Source organism: Agrilus planipennis, unplaced genomic scaffold, assembly GCF_000699045.2.
Source record: "Agrilus planipennis isolate EAB-ADULT unplaced genomic scaffold, Apla_2.0 scaffold140, whole genome shotgun sequence".
In the NCBI taxonomy this organism is placed as follows: domain Eukaryota; kingdom Metazoa; phylum Arthropoda; class Insecta; order Coleoptera; family Buprestidae; genus Agrilus; species Agrilus planipennis.
The window spans coordinates 92,071-109,145 of record NW_020438943.1 but is presented as its reverse complement, the minus strand read 5'-3'; the positions used below and the strand labels follow the sequence as shown (position 1 = coordinate 109,145).

Here is a 17,075-nt window from a genome sequence, read left to right as displayed (position 1 = left end):
GTAACGTGGTTGTATACGATTTCCAGTTAAAATGGCTGCGTGATTGTCAGTAGAAGTGTAATGTAGTAAAAGTCTGTAAATACACATTCTACTTCGTAAATTGTGTTCAGGTTCATTCCTAATTCGTGTAGACAACGATAATAAACAATTTTCGGGTACAATTAATTGTTTTCTGTGATTTGTGAGAACTTGTGGCGTTTTATACACTCAGACGTCTTGGAAATAGCAAGGCATTGTCAGCAGATACATAGTTTTAAGGTAAGAAAATTGTATTTGGGAAATTGTTAATTGAATATTGTTTAAGAATGGTAGTACGGTTGTCTTATTTATGATTCATGGAAATTACGATTGAGTAACTATAAATAGGTTAAGATGGACAACTTTCTCTTACAGGGTACATATGTTAAAAAGAAGCTTTTTATAATTTGCGAAGATATGATAATCATTCAATTGCAATATTAAACATTGTTAAAATAATATGGTGATTGCCTTTGTCGATGTTAAATTGATAATCAATTCTATATTTTACAAAGCTTTTGCGAAAGATTAGTAGTATTGCAGCATCTCAGGGTCACATTTATTTGCGTTTCTCCAGAATTGGTCTACTGATTTTTAATACAGAATATTGTAATTTGTATTTAAAGCCGTAAATATCTCTGTATTCAATAAAAAACAAGCATTTTGCAGGCAGTAAAATTAACAAATTGCAGAAGCCTTTGACTTAATCTGTTATCGTAATTTGATTTGTTTTCCAAATGATAACGGTTCTACTCCTTGTTATATTAGTCGAGGATATAATAAATATATTTAATAACAAATAATAACTGCAGATTATAACTATAGAAAAGATGACAAAAGTGATTGTCACTACAAGCAATTAAATCTGGCCTCAAACTCAGAAAACTTTATCTTGAGTGGTTCATTACGTTTCAACATCGACTAATTACCTATTGTATAATTAATAATTCGTACAAAATTAATTGGTTGTTGGTTTGCACTTAAAGGTGCTCACGTAGAATTAATTACTCAGGATAATTTTTAAAGACATCTTGTGAAATTTGATTGAAAATGTACAATCTCCATTTAATAATTAGGAGTATTTATTTAATTTTGTTTATGCACTATCGTTTTATTAGCAAAAATAATATATTCATGAAGGTACATGGAAATTATCAGCTATTATTAAAAAATTTTATTGAAATTTTGGCGAAGGCACCGGGACAATTTAAAGTGATGATTATAATTTAGTTACAATTCCGCTTTCATTGAAGTTAATTAATAAATTTTCATATTATATTATGTTTTCTTTTTATCGTAGGTAGGTGCAATTAGATACTTTATATGTTACTTTCTCAATAAATACGTAATTATAACGCAACGTTGAAGGTAGCCGTGTACACCCTTCGGAGCATCGAGGGTGACTAACTTAGGTGTGCTGGGTTTATTGTTATAAACCGGCTCGATGCATCTGATTGGCTATTACGTCGGCAGCCATTTTGCAGATCAGTTAAAACTAGGTCAATGTCATGCACCTATGCTAATTGGGAATCTCCTTCAGGAATACGGTGTTAAACAATGTTAGGGGTCGTGTATCAGTGTGAAAACTCTTCGATTAGATTAAATCTTAATATTTTAAATTTGTTTAATTCGTAGCTGTGGTTCAATTAACTTTTACGTTATAAAGAAGAATAAAGGTAAAATTTTTAGTCATTTGATATCGTTCTGTTTATCTCACCGTTAAAACTTTACAAAGATGGATAGGATGATCGCATTAGTATACACGTGTGTTAGTTTCTAGATAATACCAACAGTAAGTAGTATTAAATTGTCGCCAAATTAAAGGTCACGAACAATGTAAAGTGTACAAATAGCGCCGAATTTAATGGGCTGATAAAATATAAGGAAAAGGAAGAGCATTTCTAAATTGAATGAATATGTAAATATATGTTACAAGGATATTTTTAATGGCCATGCCCCGTAAGAAATTTAAATAAATTCGTGTAGAAATGTCCAATGAAATTAACTATTTAATTACCCTAAATACAAAACACTAATACGAGAACGATTATTTAATTAACAATTACATGAATNAGCTCATTAGTGTACTATTATTTCTCGTAAACGTCGACAAGCGGAAATCGTGTTAATTTGCAACATTTGTTAGGATAAAGCCAGAAATTTAGACGAATCAGGAGCTGCATACAACGCAGCTCATTAGTGTACTATTATTTCTCGTAAACGTCGACAAGCGTAAATCGTGTTAATTTGCAACATTTGTTACGATAAAGCCACAAATTTAAACGAATCAAGAGCTGCATAAAACGCAGCTCATTGGTATGCTTTTTTTTCACTTATAGACGTTGACGAGTTTAACGAAATTTTTTTATTTTGTTATCTAAACTGCGCGCTGCTTCGAAAATTTGTACTCTGCACACATTTGTTACGATAAAGCCACAAATTTACACGAATCAAGAGCTGCATACAACGCAGCTCATTGATGTGCTTTTATTTCCCTTCTAGACGTTGACAACCGTAGGTCGTGTTAATTTGAAAGCAATACTGTTTTGTTTTGTTACATAATTTACCCCACACTCGAAGATACATTATCGTTTTTTATAAAATAAATATTTAATAACATGTAAACAGCTTTGGGGTACACGCTGTATACATGTTTTGTTGTTTTTAAAATGCAATATTTTTATCGTTTTTTTTTTTCTGGATCACCCTGTACATTTATTTTCGAAATCATTCTCCAACAGGAACTTTGCAGACGCACATTCCTTCAAAGACTGTTTGTTAGTAATTAAAGTTGTGTACGTAACATTCTACGTAATTATTATTATTTATTTCTACTAGTATTAATTGAACAATAAATAACTATTGTGTGGTTTTGTGCGTCTGCGGTTTCTGTAGAGGAAAAAGGTACGTTATCAGCGGATTATTTTATTTTTTTTTCGAGTTTTGTTACCAGTGTGATCATATTTTTTAATTTCATTTTTTAATAACTAATTAATTAATAGTAGTTGACGTTCGTGGACTTGTGCAATGTAAATTGTTTTAATGAAGCTTTGTACGTGTTTTTCTCGCCGATTTGTAGTTGTTAAGAGCTGTAAGTCGATAAGGACCGCACGTCGTTTTTCTGAGGCCCGTACTTAGGCCGACGATCTAATAACGACGTACCGTCCTTGATTTTATTACTAAGTAATTCATTTGTTTTATTGATAGGCGTAAACAAAAAGTGGTACTGGGTGTTTAAGAATCAATTTTATTAATTACGATTATTAATTACCCGAAAGGTAAAATTTCGCACGGAAAGAATTTCGTTAATTCTCAGGGATCTGTACTTTTCAAGTCGTCGAATAATAATAATAATAATAATAACGATAAATAATATCGATAAATCTACGAGTTCATCTTTTAAGATTGAATGTAGAACTAAATCCTGTTACGTGTGTGTAAGTGGTGAACAAGCCCTTTAAGCAAAAAAAACCAAGTTTTTATTCCACCACGTAACAAATATTATTGTAAAACTGAAGATCTTCGCCTAGAGACTTTAAATTTTGAATTTCTTTGACTAGTCTATTTAGTTTCCGGTAGAATTAATCAAGAAATGGTGAAGTGGGTATTTAGGGTTTTATGATGTATAAAATTCTTCAGAATTGGGATTGACCTACCTATAATGCATACTATATAAATGAAACAAAATATGCCACCCTAATATATACATAATTAAAAAAAAAGCTGTTTGGNGAAAAACACACGTCGTTCATTATAGGGTCCATATCTAGGCTTTTTTTTTATTGAAAAAAGAATTTAATTGGGAACAAAATATTTCCTAAGTACGCCCCTGATAATGACGTCACTTGCAAACGTCGTACGGTCCTTAGAAATCAGTAAAATAAAGTAATTCCTGTAATTTTTGTTTTAAGTTATCATAAAGGGGCACCTACGTTGGTCCACCCTATATATCTTTTTCATTTGAGTAAATATGAAATTTATTTTTGTTTTTAATTACTGCCCTATTTTTTTAGACCAATTTAGGCTTCATAAATATTTATGCGGGCTATTTGACAACAAATAAATTAAAAAAGTTTACCCAAAATACTTTTACAGTAATTATTTGTTATGGAACGATGACCTTATTAATTGTAATGGATCATAATTAGTTTTGTTAGTGTTGTTTGGTGGATGTGTTGCGATTGGATGGTAAAAAAATTAGCTGAGATGCGATTAATTTAAAAAAAGAATAAAAAAGGAAAAGAAACAAATATTGTTGATCTGTGATTTGCATTGATGGAAGTGCAATGCTTTCTTCTGCATCCTACCACTACTACTATGTACTATTATTATTAATTATTAATTACTACTTTTAATAGTGGGTAGGCAAGAAGTAATAACTATATTGTGATTACGTCTATTTTTCCTATCGTCTTAAGTAACAGAGCTTCTTTAATTTATGATATAAATACATGTTTATTATTACGATTATTATAATTACTATTATTATAGTTACATTACTACTATTACTGTATAACAACGTCAGCGATTTTCTTTACGTTTCTCTTTCAAATCTTTTCAATTATTAATATATAAGAGAAGTATTGATTATAAATATTAAATACTATCTTGTGAAGTTTTTTTAAACCTATTGTAACACCGAACAGCGCAGTAGTGTAAATACTGATTTATTATATTTTTTCAATTAATTAATTAAACTTTAAACCTTCTATTCCTCCTCTAGGGGGTTTAAATTTGTAAAAATCACTTCAGACATCACCTAATATTGTATGTGTATAAAAATTATTTTCTTTCAAGTCCATATTGCTAGAACTAGATTGTCAATTGGTTAGTTTTTCATTTAAAACTCATATAGTACACGTATATATTTATTAGTGTATTTTGAAAAGATATTTTAAACTAAAAAAGTTTTCGTATAGCTAGGGGAACACCCAGTACTTCATTTTTGTTTACTTCATACAGCCAGAGACATCTTACAGTGAGTTGCCAAAAGATGTGTGTTGTTTAACTATTGCATTTTGATTTATACATTGAAAACTTGATTAGTTTCTCATCAGATGTATATTTATAAACGTTTTGATTTCTTTTCGGTTAATTTTGAGTTAAGTTAAGTATTATATTTTTATTTTGAGTATGTTACATTTGCGTATACTGTGGCTTCCAGTCGATAGAGGGAGCTTAATGTCTGAATTGAAAGGTAATGTCAAAAGTCAAAACGTTGCTGTGCAGTAGTAATGGTGGTTAATACTTTGTGTGGTTTATAAAGATACATTTTGTTTTTAAAGAATTACATTAAGACTGAAGATATTCGTATTATATTACTGAAAGTTTCGCTTTCGGTTGTTGCCTTTATTTGCATTTTAGATGTGTTAATTAGCTTGATATATATTTACGTCAAAACAAACGTGCTTGACAAGTATAATTTCAAATTATTCGGCATTTTTTTGAGACATTGGGTAGTAGTGGGAGAAAATAGTTATTTGCCAATGTAATGTAATAAAGAAACGACAAGAGCTGTTATAATACGTCCATGTCGCTTGTTTGTAACGTGGTTGTATACGATTTCCAGTTAAAATGGCTGCGTGATTGTCAGTAGAAGTGTAATGTAGTAAAAGTCTGTAAATACACATTCTACTTCGTAAATTGTGTTCAGGTTCATTCCTAATTCGTGTAGACAACGATAATAAACAATTTTCGGGTACAATTAATTGTTTTCTGTGATTTGTGAGAACTTGTGGCGTTTTATACACTCAGACGTCTTGGAAATAGCAAGGCATTGTCAGCAGATACATAGTTTTAAGGTAAGAAAATTGTATTTGGGAAATTGTTAATTGAATATTGTTTAAGAATGGTAGTACGGTTGTCTTATTTATGATTCATGGAAATTACGATTGAGTAACTATAAATAGGTTAAGATGGACAACTTTCTCTTACAGGGTACATATGTTAAAAAGAAGCTTTTTATAATTTGCGAAGATATGATAATCATTCAATTGCAATATTAAACATTGTTAAAATAATATGGTGATTGCCTTTGTCGATGTTAAATTGATAATCAATTCTATATTTTACAAAGCTTTTGCGAAAGATTAGTAGTATTGCAGCATCTCAGGGTCACATTTATTTGCGTTTCTCCAGAATTGGTCTACTGATTTTTAATACAGAATATTGTAATTTGTATTTAAAGCCGTAAATATCTCTGTATTCAATAAAAAACAAGCATTTTGCAGGCAGTAAAATTAACAAATTGCAGAAGCCTTTGACTTAATCTGTTATCGTAATTTGATTTGTTTTCCAAATGATAACGGTTCTACTCCTTGTTATATTAGTCGAGGATATAATAAATATATTTAATAACAAATAATAACTGCAGATTATAACTATAGAAAAGATGACAAAAGTGATTGTCACTACAAGCAATTAAATCTGGCCTCAAACTCAGAAAACTTTATCTTGAGTGGTTCATTACGTTTCAACATCGACTAATTACCTATTGTATAATTAATAATTCGTACAAAATTAATTGGTTGTTGGTTTGCACTTAAAGGTGCTCACGTAGAATTAATTACTCAGGATAATTTTTAAAGACATCTTGTGAAATTTGATTGAAAATGTACAATCTCCATTTAATAATTAGGAGTATTTATTTAATTTTGTTTATGCACTATCGTTTTATTAGCAAAAATAATATATTCATGAAGGTACATGGAAATTATCAGCTATTATTAAAAAATTTTATTGAAATTTTGGCGAAGGCACCGGGACAATTTAAAGTGATGATTATAATTTAGTTACAATTCCGCTTTCATTGAAGTTAATTAATAAATTTTCATATTATATTATGTTTTCTTTTTATCGTAGGTAGGTGCAATTAGATACTTTATATGTTACTTTCTCAATAAATACGTAATTATAACGCAACGTTGAAGGTAGCCGTGTACACCCTTCGGAGCATCGAGGGTGACTAACTTAGGTGTGCTGGGTTTATTGTTATAAACCGGCTCGATGCATCTGATTGGCTATTACGTCGGCAGCCATTTTGCAGATCAGTTAAAACTAGGTCAATGTCATGCACCTATGCTAATTGGGAATCTCCTTCAGGAATACGGTGTTAAACAATGTTAGGGGTCGTGTATCAGTGTGAAAACTCTTCGATTAGATTAAATCTTAATATTTTAAATTTGTTTAATTCGTAGCTGTGGTTCAATTAACTTTTACGTTATAAAGAAGAATAAAGGTAAAATTTTTAGTCATTTGATATCGTTCTGTTTATCTCACCGTTAAAACTTTACAAAGATGGATAGGATGATCGCATTAGTATACACGTGTGTTAGTTTCTAGATAATACCAACAGTAAGTAGTATTAAATTGTCGCCAAATTAAAGGTCACGAACAATGTAAAGTGTACAAATAGCGCCGAATTTAATGGGCTGATAAAATATAAGGAAAAGGAAGAGCATTTCTAAATTGAATGAATATGTAAATATATGTTACAAGGATATTTTTAATGGCCATGCCCCGTAAGAAATTTAAATAAATTCGTGTAGAAATGTCCAATGAAATTAACTATTTAATTACCCTAAATACAAAACACTAATACGAGAACGATTATTTAATTAACAATTACATGAATGTACATATAAATTATCATTTATTTTTGAAGGTACATATCGGTAAGTAGGTAATTAAAAAAAGAAAACCAAGTACAATTTTATATTCTTTAGAAACATACGTTTAATATTGATGAAACCATTTTTATCAATTTTGTACAATAAAAGTTGTATTGTGAATATTTAACAATAAATAAGGCTATTAAAGAACACCCTTCAATAGAAAGTTGTCAATAATATGTTATTGTTAGAATACGTTATTATATAACATAACTGGAATGCTTTTTTGCGATAAAAGTAGGTATTCAAAATCATAACTGGCGATTCTATTGGAAAATTTAATTAATTAATTCAATTTAACCGTAAGTTGGCTACATATTAAGGACAGACTGCCTAATCCGTATTAGATTTCAATTGAAATTTTTTGGTCCACTGCACTGTATTACTTTAATGTGAACATTTGCCAATTTTAATTTGTAATTGATCCAATAAAATAATCAGCCTACGATTGGGTATGGCGAAATAATTATCTAACTGGTTCGGTTGAACAATTTATGTAATAATAAGTTTTTTGTCATTAAATAAGCTAATGACAGAGAATTTTAAATTGTCTCAGCCCAATTAAATAACGTAGAATGTTCTTTAAAAGGATCAAGCAAGAAAAATAATCCTTGTACAAACTAATTACCTATAGATAATCAGAATTTTATTACTTGTACTATGTTAAACGATTCATTTTAGGATGCCATTACAAAGACCTGGCATTGTTCAAATTGAACAAAGATCTATAATTAAATATCCTTGGGGTGGCAATTGAGCCTATGCATATCTATTAGGAATTTAACTTGAAATCGTGGTGGTGGTTCCTTATATTCATACCAATTAATTTTATATTTACCTGCTTTGCAAACATCAATTTCTAATTTTCTTGGTAGCAGAAATTGTCTGCGAAATCCTTCATAGAAACTGGGATATTTCGTTATGTAAAGCAATTACATCTTTTAAGAATGCAGTTTTGGTTATACAAAGGTTACATTTAACTGATGTTCCAACATTTATTGTTATTTCTATATGTAGATGTAACAAAATATCTTTCAGAATACGTAACAGGTCTTTATTTTTTATTTTTTTTGTATTTTACTAGTTTATTCTTACGTTCTACTTTCTTAACCATATAAAATGTTTAACAATAGACATTAATTTGAATTTTTTACGTACTTTATAGTATGATAATCTCCTTTTTATTGCATGATTCTGTTATTAATAATTGACAGTGCAGTTATCTACAGTAAAAACTACTGAGTCATTATTAGACATGCTATTTTTATCCCACAATGCTTTATCAATAGTAGATTATCAGAAGATATACGTGTGAATATAAATCAATGTAACGATTTTTAGTAACTCTTTTCAGAGGGGTATTTTTAACCCCATCTATATCATAATGGTCAATTTTATCGCAATTACTTTATTATTTATTACAACTGCAACAGTGTTGTTGCTCAATTTTTGTTTTTTTGAGAATTATTTTCAAAAACCATCAGGAACGTAAGAACTGTTTCTCGCGTCCTAAATACGATCACATAAATGTAATTTTTCTATCCCTGGGGAACTGTTTTTTTTCTGGATAAAAGGTACCCTATGTCCTTGTCGATACCCCTAACAATAAATGAAACAGTTATGATTAAGTACTTAAAAGTTACAATTATTATAAATATATCTTTGGGTCATCAAAATTTGCTTGATCTCGGCCTTGTCCTATTATATTTATTACTGGTAGTTTTATATTTTGTTTATTTTTAAAAAAAGTTCTTTTTTATACATTTCGCAAATAATCTTATCCATAAAAACTAGGTCATAACGAAGGTAGTAGTTGTTAAAATGGTGCGAATTTTAAATTTTCTTTCAATTTAACCATCAATATTAGTATAATTTTTATCTGTTGTGTTACAATATGTCTACGCGTTTTATTATTCGTATCAGTTGTGAACTGTAGGTCAAATTGTATGTTTTGTTAACCTTGTTGGATTTAATACCATTCTGGATATTTTTAAATAAATTAAAATTGAAAATAATTACAGGATTGTGTGTAACAATAATTATTAAATTAGTACGCTTGAACGCTAAAACAAACGCAAGTATGTGGCATCCAGCCAAACTAATGAGTTATTTTTGCAATTCGTGTAATCGCAAAGTACCAAAGTAAATCAAAATGCACTGTGTGTGGTGTTGTACTAAAATATTTTCTATCGCATTTATTTTTAGGAATTTAATTTCATTTAAAAGTACGAAGAGAAGAAAAATGTACATAATAATTGTATCCACTGTGAGCCGTGCTATTACTCACTAGTTTTGTACTTGTGTACAGTTTCTATCACTTCTTCATATTTTTTAAGATAAAGTTATCTAAATATTTATTTTACCTAATAATTGTTGCTATAAATAGGGTCTCACATACTTCATGGCCAGAAATTTGAAGTTTAGTTATCCCTAATAAGTATTTAATTCTAACCTTAAGCATTTTATTATTTCTTATCAGACGGTATGCTATCCTAATATTATAAATGCGAATGTGAGTTTGTTCGTTACGATTTCACGCCTTAACTACTCAATCGATCATCATAAAATTTTGTACAAACACTGTCAGGAGTACGGAGAAGGACATAGGGTAACTTTTATCCAAAAAAAATACCCTTCTCGAGGGATAGGAAAATTAATGTTATGTGGTCGTCGATGATTTTTAACACGTATTTAGGACGGCGCGATACCTTCTGAGGTATTAAGGTGTAATTAAAAACAAATTAGAAGCAAAAACAGGAAAAATAGGTTCGAGAACGACCTACTGTTCGCAGATACTTAGGGATGTGGGGTATTGTAGTCCTGGGAGGTCCAATCAGTCTTGTAATGATGATAAACTTAATTTGTTTTTACAATAAAAATTCTTCAATATTTGATACCAAGTACCCCACACAAAATTCTTAGAGCTAATTTTTTAACACCCTTCATAACTGTATCCGGAATGCCTACGATGCAAATCATACTCGAATTTACCCTTTGTCTTTTTCATCATTCGGGTATGCCATATCCCTGTATGAGGATAATTAGAAGCGACTAAGGGGTTTAATTAAGGTTGCCGGAAGTTAGATTACGGAAACACTGTTCATGATAATGCTATTAGCAATATGTGTGTACGTCTGTACATAGAATAATGTCTGTTTGTAATTTCTGTTTGTTTTTCTTTGGGTAATTGTTTATTGTAATAAGACGTGAACATCAAAACAAACAAACGTGTTTATTAAACAGATTAAGATTGATAATAGCTCAACAGGAAATGCATATATACCGAAATACTGATATTAATCCTGTTTCTGACTGCTTATTATATGATTAAAAATAAATTGTGAAGTAATTGTTAATTGCGTTTATAGTTGAAAACCAAAAGCAGACTAAATTGATCGATAACTATTATTATATGTTTTACTGCATGTTTTTATTGTCATCGATAGCACATTCCAATGCGACTATTGTATTTTCGTTTTATATTATTTATATCAAACAACGTTTTATCAGCATGTTTCTGCCGCGTGTTAGCAATTCAGTTTTATGTTAAAAAATTGGATCAAATTCTTAATACAATCAATCGGTGTTATGTGTATCTAAATCAATAAAAAAATTATTATTTTTTCCTCAGTTTAACATTAGAATTCAATGTTGCAATTTTTTTTAGGAAATGGCTTTCTAAATTGAACTAGTAACCAACAAATGATTTCATTTTTTAATTGAATATTATAGGAAGTTAGTTTGTTTGCATGTAGGGGGTAATATTCGAAACTACTCGCCCGATTTCAAAAATTATTCCCTATTTTTTAGAATGGACCTTCTGCCTGTAAATTATTCTGTTAAAATAAAAGGTCTTTTCGTGGCCATCAATTTTACAACGTACGTAGGTACATTATAAAAAAAAAGTACATAAAACATTTCTGTATTTATTTTCATTAAAAAATGCATTAAAGTGTTACGTTAGAAGGTTGATTCTTTATAAGATTATGGGGTCACAGACCGCAGTATTGATTTCAAATGTCTAATTTAGTACGAATAGAGGTAAATGTCTAGATGATGGGATCGAAAGGGGAGGTCTCCCCCACCACTGTACCATAAAAAGTTCGTGGCGGTCTCACCCCCATAAAAAGTTATGGGGGTTAGATGGGGTGTGGGGGTAGGGGGATCGAAAGAGGGTGGTCATCTAAGTAAAACTCCATAAAAAATTTGCGGCGGTCTCACCCCCATAAAAAGTTATGGGGGTTGAAAGTTGATTATTTTGACAATTTTCATACACTATAATTCAACTAAAATTCAAAAACAAAAAATAGTTTCAAGCGGGTGGAGGTGGGGGATCGAAAGAGGGTGGTCACTTGAACAAAACCCGATAACCTAACTCAACCTAACGTAACCTACCCTATTGATAAAGATATTTAAATAATGTTTTATATAACTTTCTCAATATTTTTATGTATTTTTCATTAGTTTTACCTTTGAATATTGTTTAAGAAAGACTATACAAATATTTACATGCCTAGAAATGTATAAAAATTGGCATATTTATTAACTTTGAACCCCCATAACTTTTTATGGGGGTGAGACCGCCACGAACTTTTTATGGTACAGTGGTGGGGGAGACCTCCTCTTTCGATCCCCCCATCCCCAACCCTTTCGAAGGTGGGGGTCATCATCTAGACCTTTACTAGAATAGATAGTAGTTAAGGGTGTAGAAAAAGATATTTGAAACGGCATGTGACCGTAGCCGCATATTGCAATTAATTTGTCACGTAATTATAAAGATAAAGCCTGAGTTTTGTTGATTGTACAAATCAAATCACATTCAATTAATGAGACGATTGTTTTGATGATTTGTCTCATTCGATACTTATCAAAACAATTAATGAGCAACTACATTAGCTGACGATGAAAGATTATTATTGTAGTGCGACTGTTAATTCGCAAAGTAGGAGATTTGTACCAATTTTAGTTATTACGATGGTGGTAATCCAGCGAAATGTAGATTATGGTGGGAGCGGAACGAGCGAGCGAGCGAACGTACTAATGAGTGAGTCATGGTTAGTGTTTAAAGGTAAACGAAACAGAAAAGTGAACAAACAGTTCGACGACAGCAAAAGTCACTCGTTACCATTTTATAATTGGTACGTTGCGGAATTATCGTCCTGTTGTTTGTCTCTCTCACACGCGGAATTCTTTGTCGTCTCGTGGCGACAAGCTCAGTGGTTCAGTCCCTATTTTATCACAAAATAGTGGGATAGATAACAGCGACTCAATCGCCTCTCGTCTTCAATTTTCAGTCCTTATTACAGTAGAGTACGTACTGTGACTCCTTTTTTACGTGAGTGCAGGAAGTTGTGTATAAATTTAACGCTAAGGACGTATCACGTCATCGAGAGTGGTTTGTGAATGTGTGCTGTCCGGTGATATTATTATAAGGAAGCGATTTACGTGTCAAAACTGATAAATAATATGTAAGTTTCCGCACTTTTTGTAGTTTAAATCAAATACTTAATGGTACTCATGTGTTTCTACCACAGTCTATCGTTTTTAAGGGTTCCGTATGTCCGAATGGATAACGGAACCCTTGTAGGATAACTCACGTATCTGTCTGTCTGTTATTAATTACTAGTACTACTTGATATAAAGGTTTATGTCCCAAGATGTAAAATTACAATTGTTGATTTTGCAGGTCGCTCATGTCTAATAACTGAAAATAGACTGTTTGGTGTTTAAAAAACTGACATTATTGCAAGAAAACGCCTGAAATTGTTTGCTTAATAATTTGAATTCATCTTCAATTCGATTCAATTAAATCCAAATTGTTTTATCGAATATATAGAGGAATAACTAATAGGTACATGTTACAGTTGTAGATTATGGAGTACCATTATCACAAATAGTAATGACCTATTAAAGGCACCATTATTGATAATGGTTTGCGCTTTAAAAAAAATACAAATAGTTAATAGGTACTTTTACGTTTTCATCTTAAATTTCAGTTCATGTATTTATTAATTTATTGTTTATTTAAAAGTAAGCATTTGTTAATTCTCTTGTAGGTGTACAGAACAGGTTTACTTAATTAGCAAATTTAATTATCGCATATTTTGAGAAAGAAAATAGTTTTTAAAATAGCTTTTTCTGTAATCACGTATCGTGGATGCTTCTAGAAACATTAAAAACATCAATTTAATAAACAAAGCCATTAAAGACTTGTGTGTAGTTGTAATTAAAAATATAGACTTATTTGTTTAGAAAAACTTTAATATTATTAGTAAATAATACAGTTTAGGGTTAGCACATCTTGAAAATTTTTTTCTGTGATCCTAGTTTTAAATAGATCCTTAACTGAGAATGTTAATTACCAAGGACATTTATTAGGTACATTGTACATTTTTAGAGTCAGGACTTACGAGAGATCAAATAAAAATAAAATTCGTCATAAGATTTATTGTTTTACATTACAACCAGGTATATTTCAAAAATTAACAAAAAAGAAACATATTTTAGTTTTTTTGTATAGACATTCTGTAATCTATAAAGAATGTATTTTTTTATATACCTATGGCTAATGAGTATAAATAAGATTACAGACTTGTAAACAATAATTGTTCTGGTTTTTCCTTGTACGTATTTGCCTACGTTGACAATCACACGAAAATTAAGAAATCATTTTTATCTTTTTTGATATAAAGGCATCGTTTTATATGCACGTGGGGTCTGTAATATTTATTTTATTTTTTGAAAAATTGAATCCTGAACTAAAATATGCGGGTTTTGATGATAAGGTTAGTGAATAGTCAATAAAAATAGTCGAGGTAGGTTGGTAATATAACACCTTCTCGGGCATGAAGGGCCAGTTAGGGACGCACATAATTATTGTGTACTTTTTAAATGTAGTTTTTTAGGTAAATGCATAGTCGTGTTTTTTTTTTATGTAGATACGTCGACGTAAAACGAGTATTTTATAGCAATTTTTTATGATTCAAATCGTGATAAATATTTATTTATATATTCTTGCATTATTGATTGATGATGTTGAAATCGAAGGCTGGATATAACCGATAAGGTATATCTATTCGTGTTGTACTGTAGATGTTGGAAATTGAGGTTGCTGGAAGAATTGCAACTGGGTCATTGTCATAGGTATATATGTATGTATTAGGTGTATTATACGTTATTCGTTTTGCTAATGATGAAACGACAGAAATACTGTATTTTACTAATAAAAATCCGTGCCAATATTGTGACATTTTGTTTTTAGTGTTTTGTTTTAATGGTTTATATAACTTCGTTTAGCAACAAGCTAATGTTTAGACGACATCGACGTGATTTTTCAACCTAAAAAAAATTTATTTAACGTTAAAACATTAAAAGTGTATTATGAAAGCAATTGCAACAATAAAAGTGTAAATGTCTTTTAAACGATTGTTAATTTTTGTTTTATATATTTTGGATTCCAAAATTGTAGTAAAAGGAATCAAAATGAAGAGACTCAACTTACTTTCACTGAAAAAGTGACATTTTTGTTAATACTTCTAGTATTTCATTGCAACTGTAATGTAGATAGTAGTTTATTAAAGTTATTCTACTTAACTGCATGTAAATAAAATCTGCTAACGTAAGTCTATATCTTCTGTTATTATTTTTTATTAAGGGAAGTATATGGTAATATTTATCTTTATTAGAATTTTTATTAATTTTTTTCGACAAACTCATTTAATAATAGTTTTATTTATTTATAATTAAAACCATTAAAACATTCCTAAAAACAGGACCGAAATCTGAAAATATTTTGTCCTTTTGAAGCATTTTCGTAGCTTTAAACCTAATTCTTTATTCTTTTCTGATGTCTTCGACGGGGCATTGTACAATTGCAGCAGTTTATATTTGTGGTTGAACAACTGAAGCAATTGTAACTTTCTTTAATAGTCTATAGAAAGCGAATAAAACATTCAATAAAATTAATATCTACAGTCATCAAATCTATTTGCCATTTCATTAATTGATTTTGAAAAACAGTTTAATTTGTGGAGTTCCTGCTGTGCACTGTAACGAGCACTAGACTGCAGATAGACTGTATCTTTCTTGCTTATTTTATATGAAAAGTAACACCATTATTTTTAACGAGTGTATAGATGAAAATGGACAGATACGGAGGTGCAGTCAATCGGAATTAATTTTATTCGTGTACATTCAACTAATAAATTTAGCGTAGCCTTAAGGCGTGTTTGTATTGAATAAGCTTCTTTATTACCGTATTTTCTTTTATGACTAGTTACAGAAACTAGTTCCAACTGTTTTATGGGAAACCGATGCGGAAATTATGAATTTGTAATTGGTCGAAAATACTTTCACCTTTTTATAATTTGGTCGTCACAATGACTAATTTTACAACGACACAAATATAATGAGTACTTAGCATAGCTATTTTTAATTGCTGCATAGTTGTAGTAGGTTAAATGGTTATGGAATTAAAAAATTAGAAATAGAATTTGTTAGGATTAACTTGCGATGGAGTAATGTACATATATATCTGGACCATTACGTTATTTTTTGTTTTTCATTTAATTAAGAATAAATTACGATTTTAAGGTTTCTTAATTACTAATTAAATCACTTCATTATTCGTAGATAAACGTGTACCCCATTGTTCAAATTGGAAAACAACATCATTACGAACAAAAGAAAATATGCAATTTGCTATCAAATGTGCTTGCTTTAAATCTGGTGTTTTTACGATTGAGTAACTGTAATATAATTTACAGGTTTATTGTGGACGTGGAATTTTTGGAATTGTTAATTTTCGCTCTGTTTGGTCGTCTGACTGATTCTTATAGTTCTATTTGGTTTTTTGGAGAAAAGTTTACAATTACACCAACGATGACCGCGAAAGCTTAAATCAAATTGTTAAAAATTTGCAGTGAACACACAGTAATTTCTCAACGCCTGTTTATTTTTATGATACCTGAATCTGGCACATGTTGTATCTTTTTCTGCCAAAGGCATCTGTCATTTATTTGGATTTATAAACTTAAACTTTAATCGTTTGGCATTGTAGGCAATTAAGTAATTATTACCCTGTGGATGAATTATTGTGACATGTTGTATTCTGATAGATTCTGCACTATTTTATCTGATTGGCACTTTTAACTGAGTAAATTTATCTACTGTTTATTGCTATCGTAGAGCAAAATATCTTTGAAAAAAAATAAGACAGTTTGCTTATAAGGAATCCGATAACAAGAAAAAGATACAGGACTCTAAATATATAAAAGTTCTATCTGTAAACCTTCATTTTGTATTGTTTTCTTATATAAATTCTCAATACTATTAAGAAAGTAGGTAAAGACTGTCTTCGCCTAATGATGCAGGACCTGAAGATACAGG

The 17,075-nt window shown here is 30.1% G+C and overlaps 1 protein-coding gene across 3 annotated transcripts in view; it reads left to right on the top strand.

Moving 5' to 3' along the window:
* Positions 1-5,231: 5,231 nt before the first annotated feature.
* LOC108739231 (E3 ubiquitin-protein ligase RNF19A-like) overlaps positions 5,232-17,075 on the top strand; it is a 31,026-nt gene continuing 19,182 nt past the window's right edge. For 2 of the 3 annotated variants that reach the window (XM_018473036.1, XM_018473034.1), the window contains exon 1: positions 5,232-5,819. The gene's annotated coding sequence lies outside the window, so the exon portion shown is untranslated. Of the gene's footprint in view, positions 5,820-12,748; positions 13,157-17,075 lie in introns of those variants that run through there. The other variant, XM_018473035.1, reaches the window with a different exon arrangement.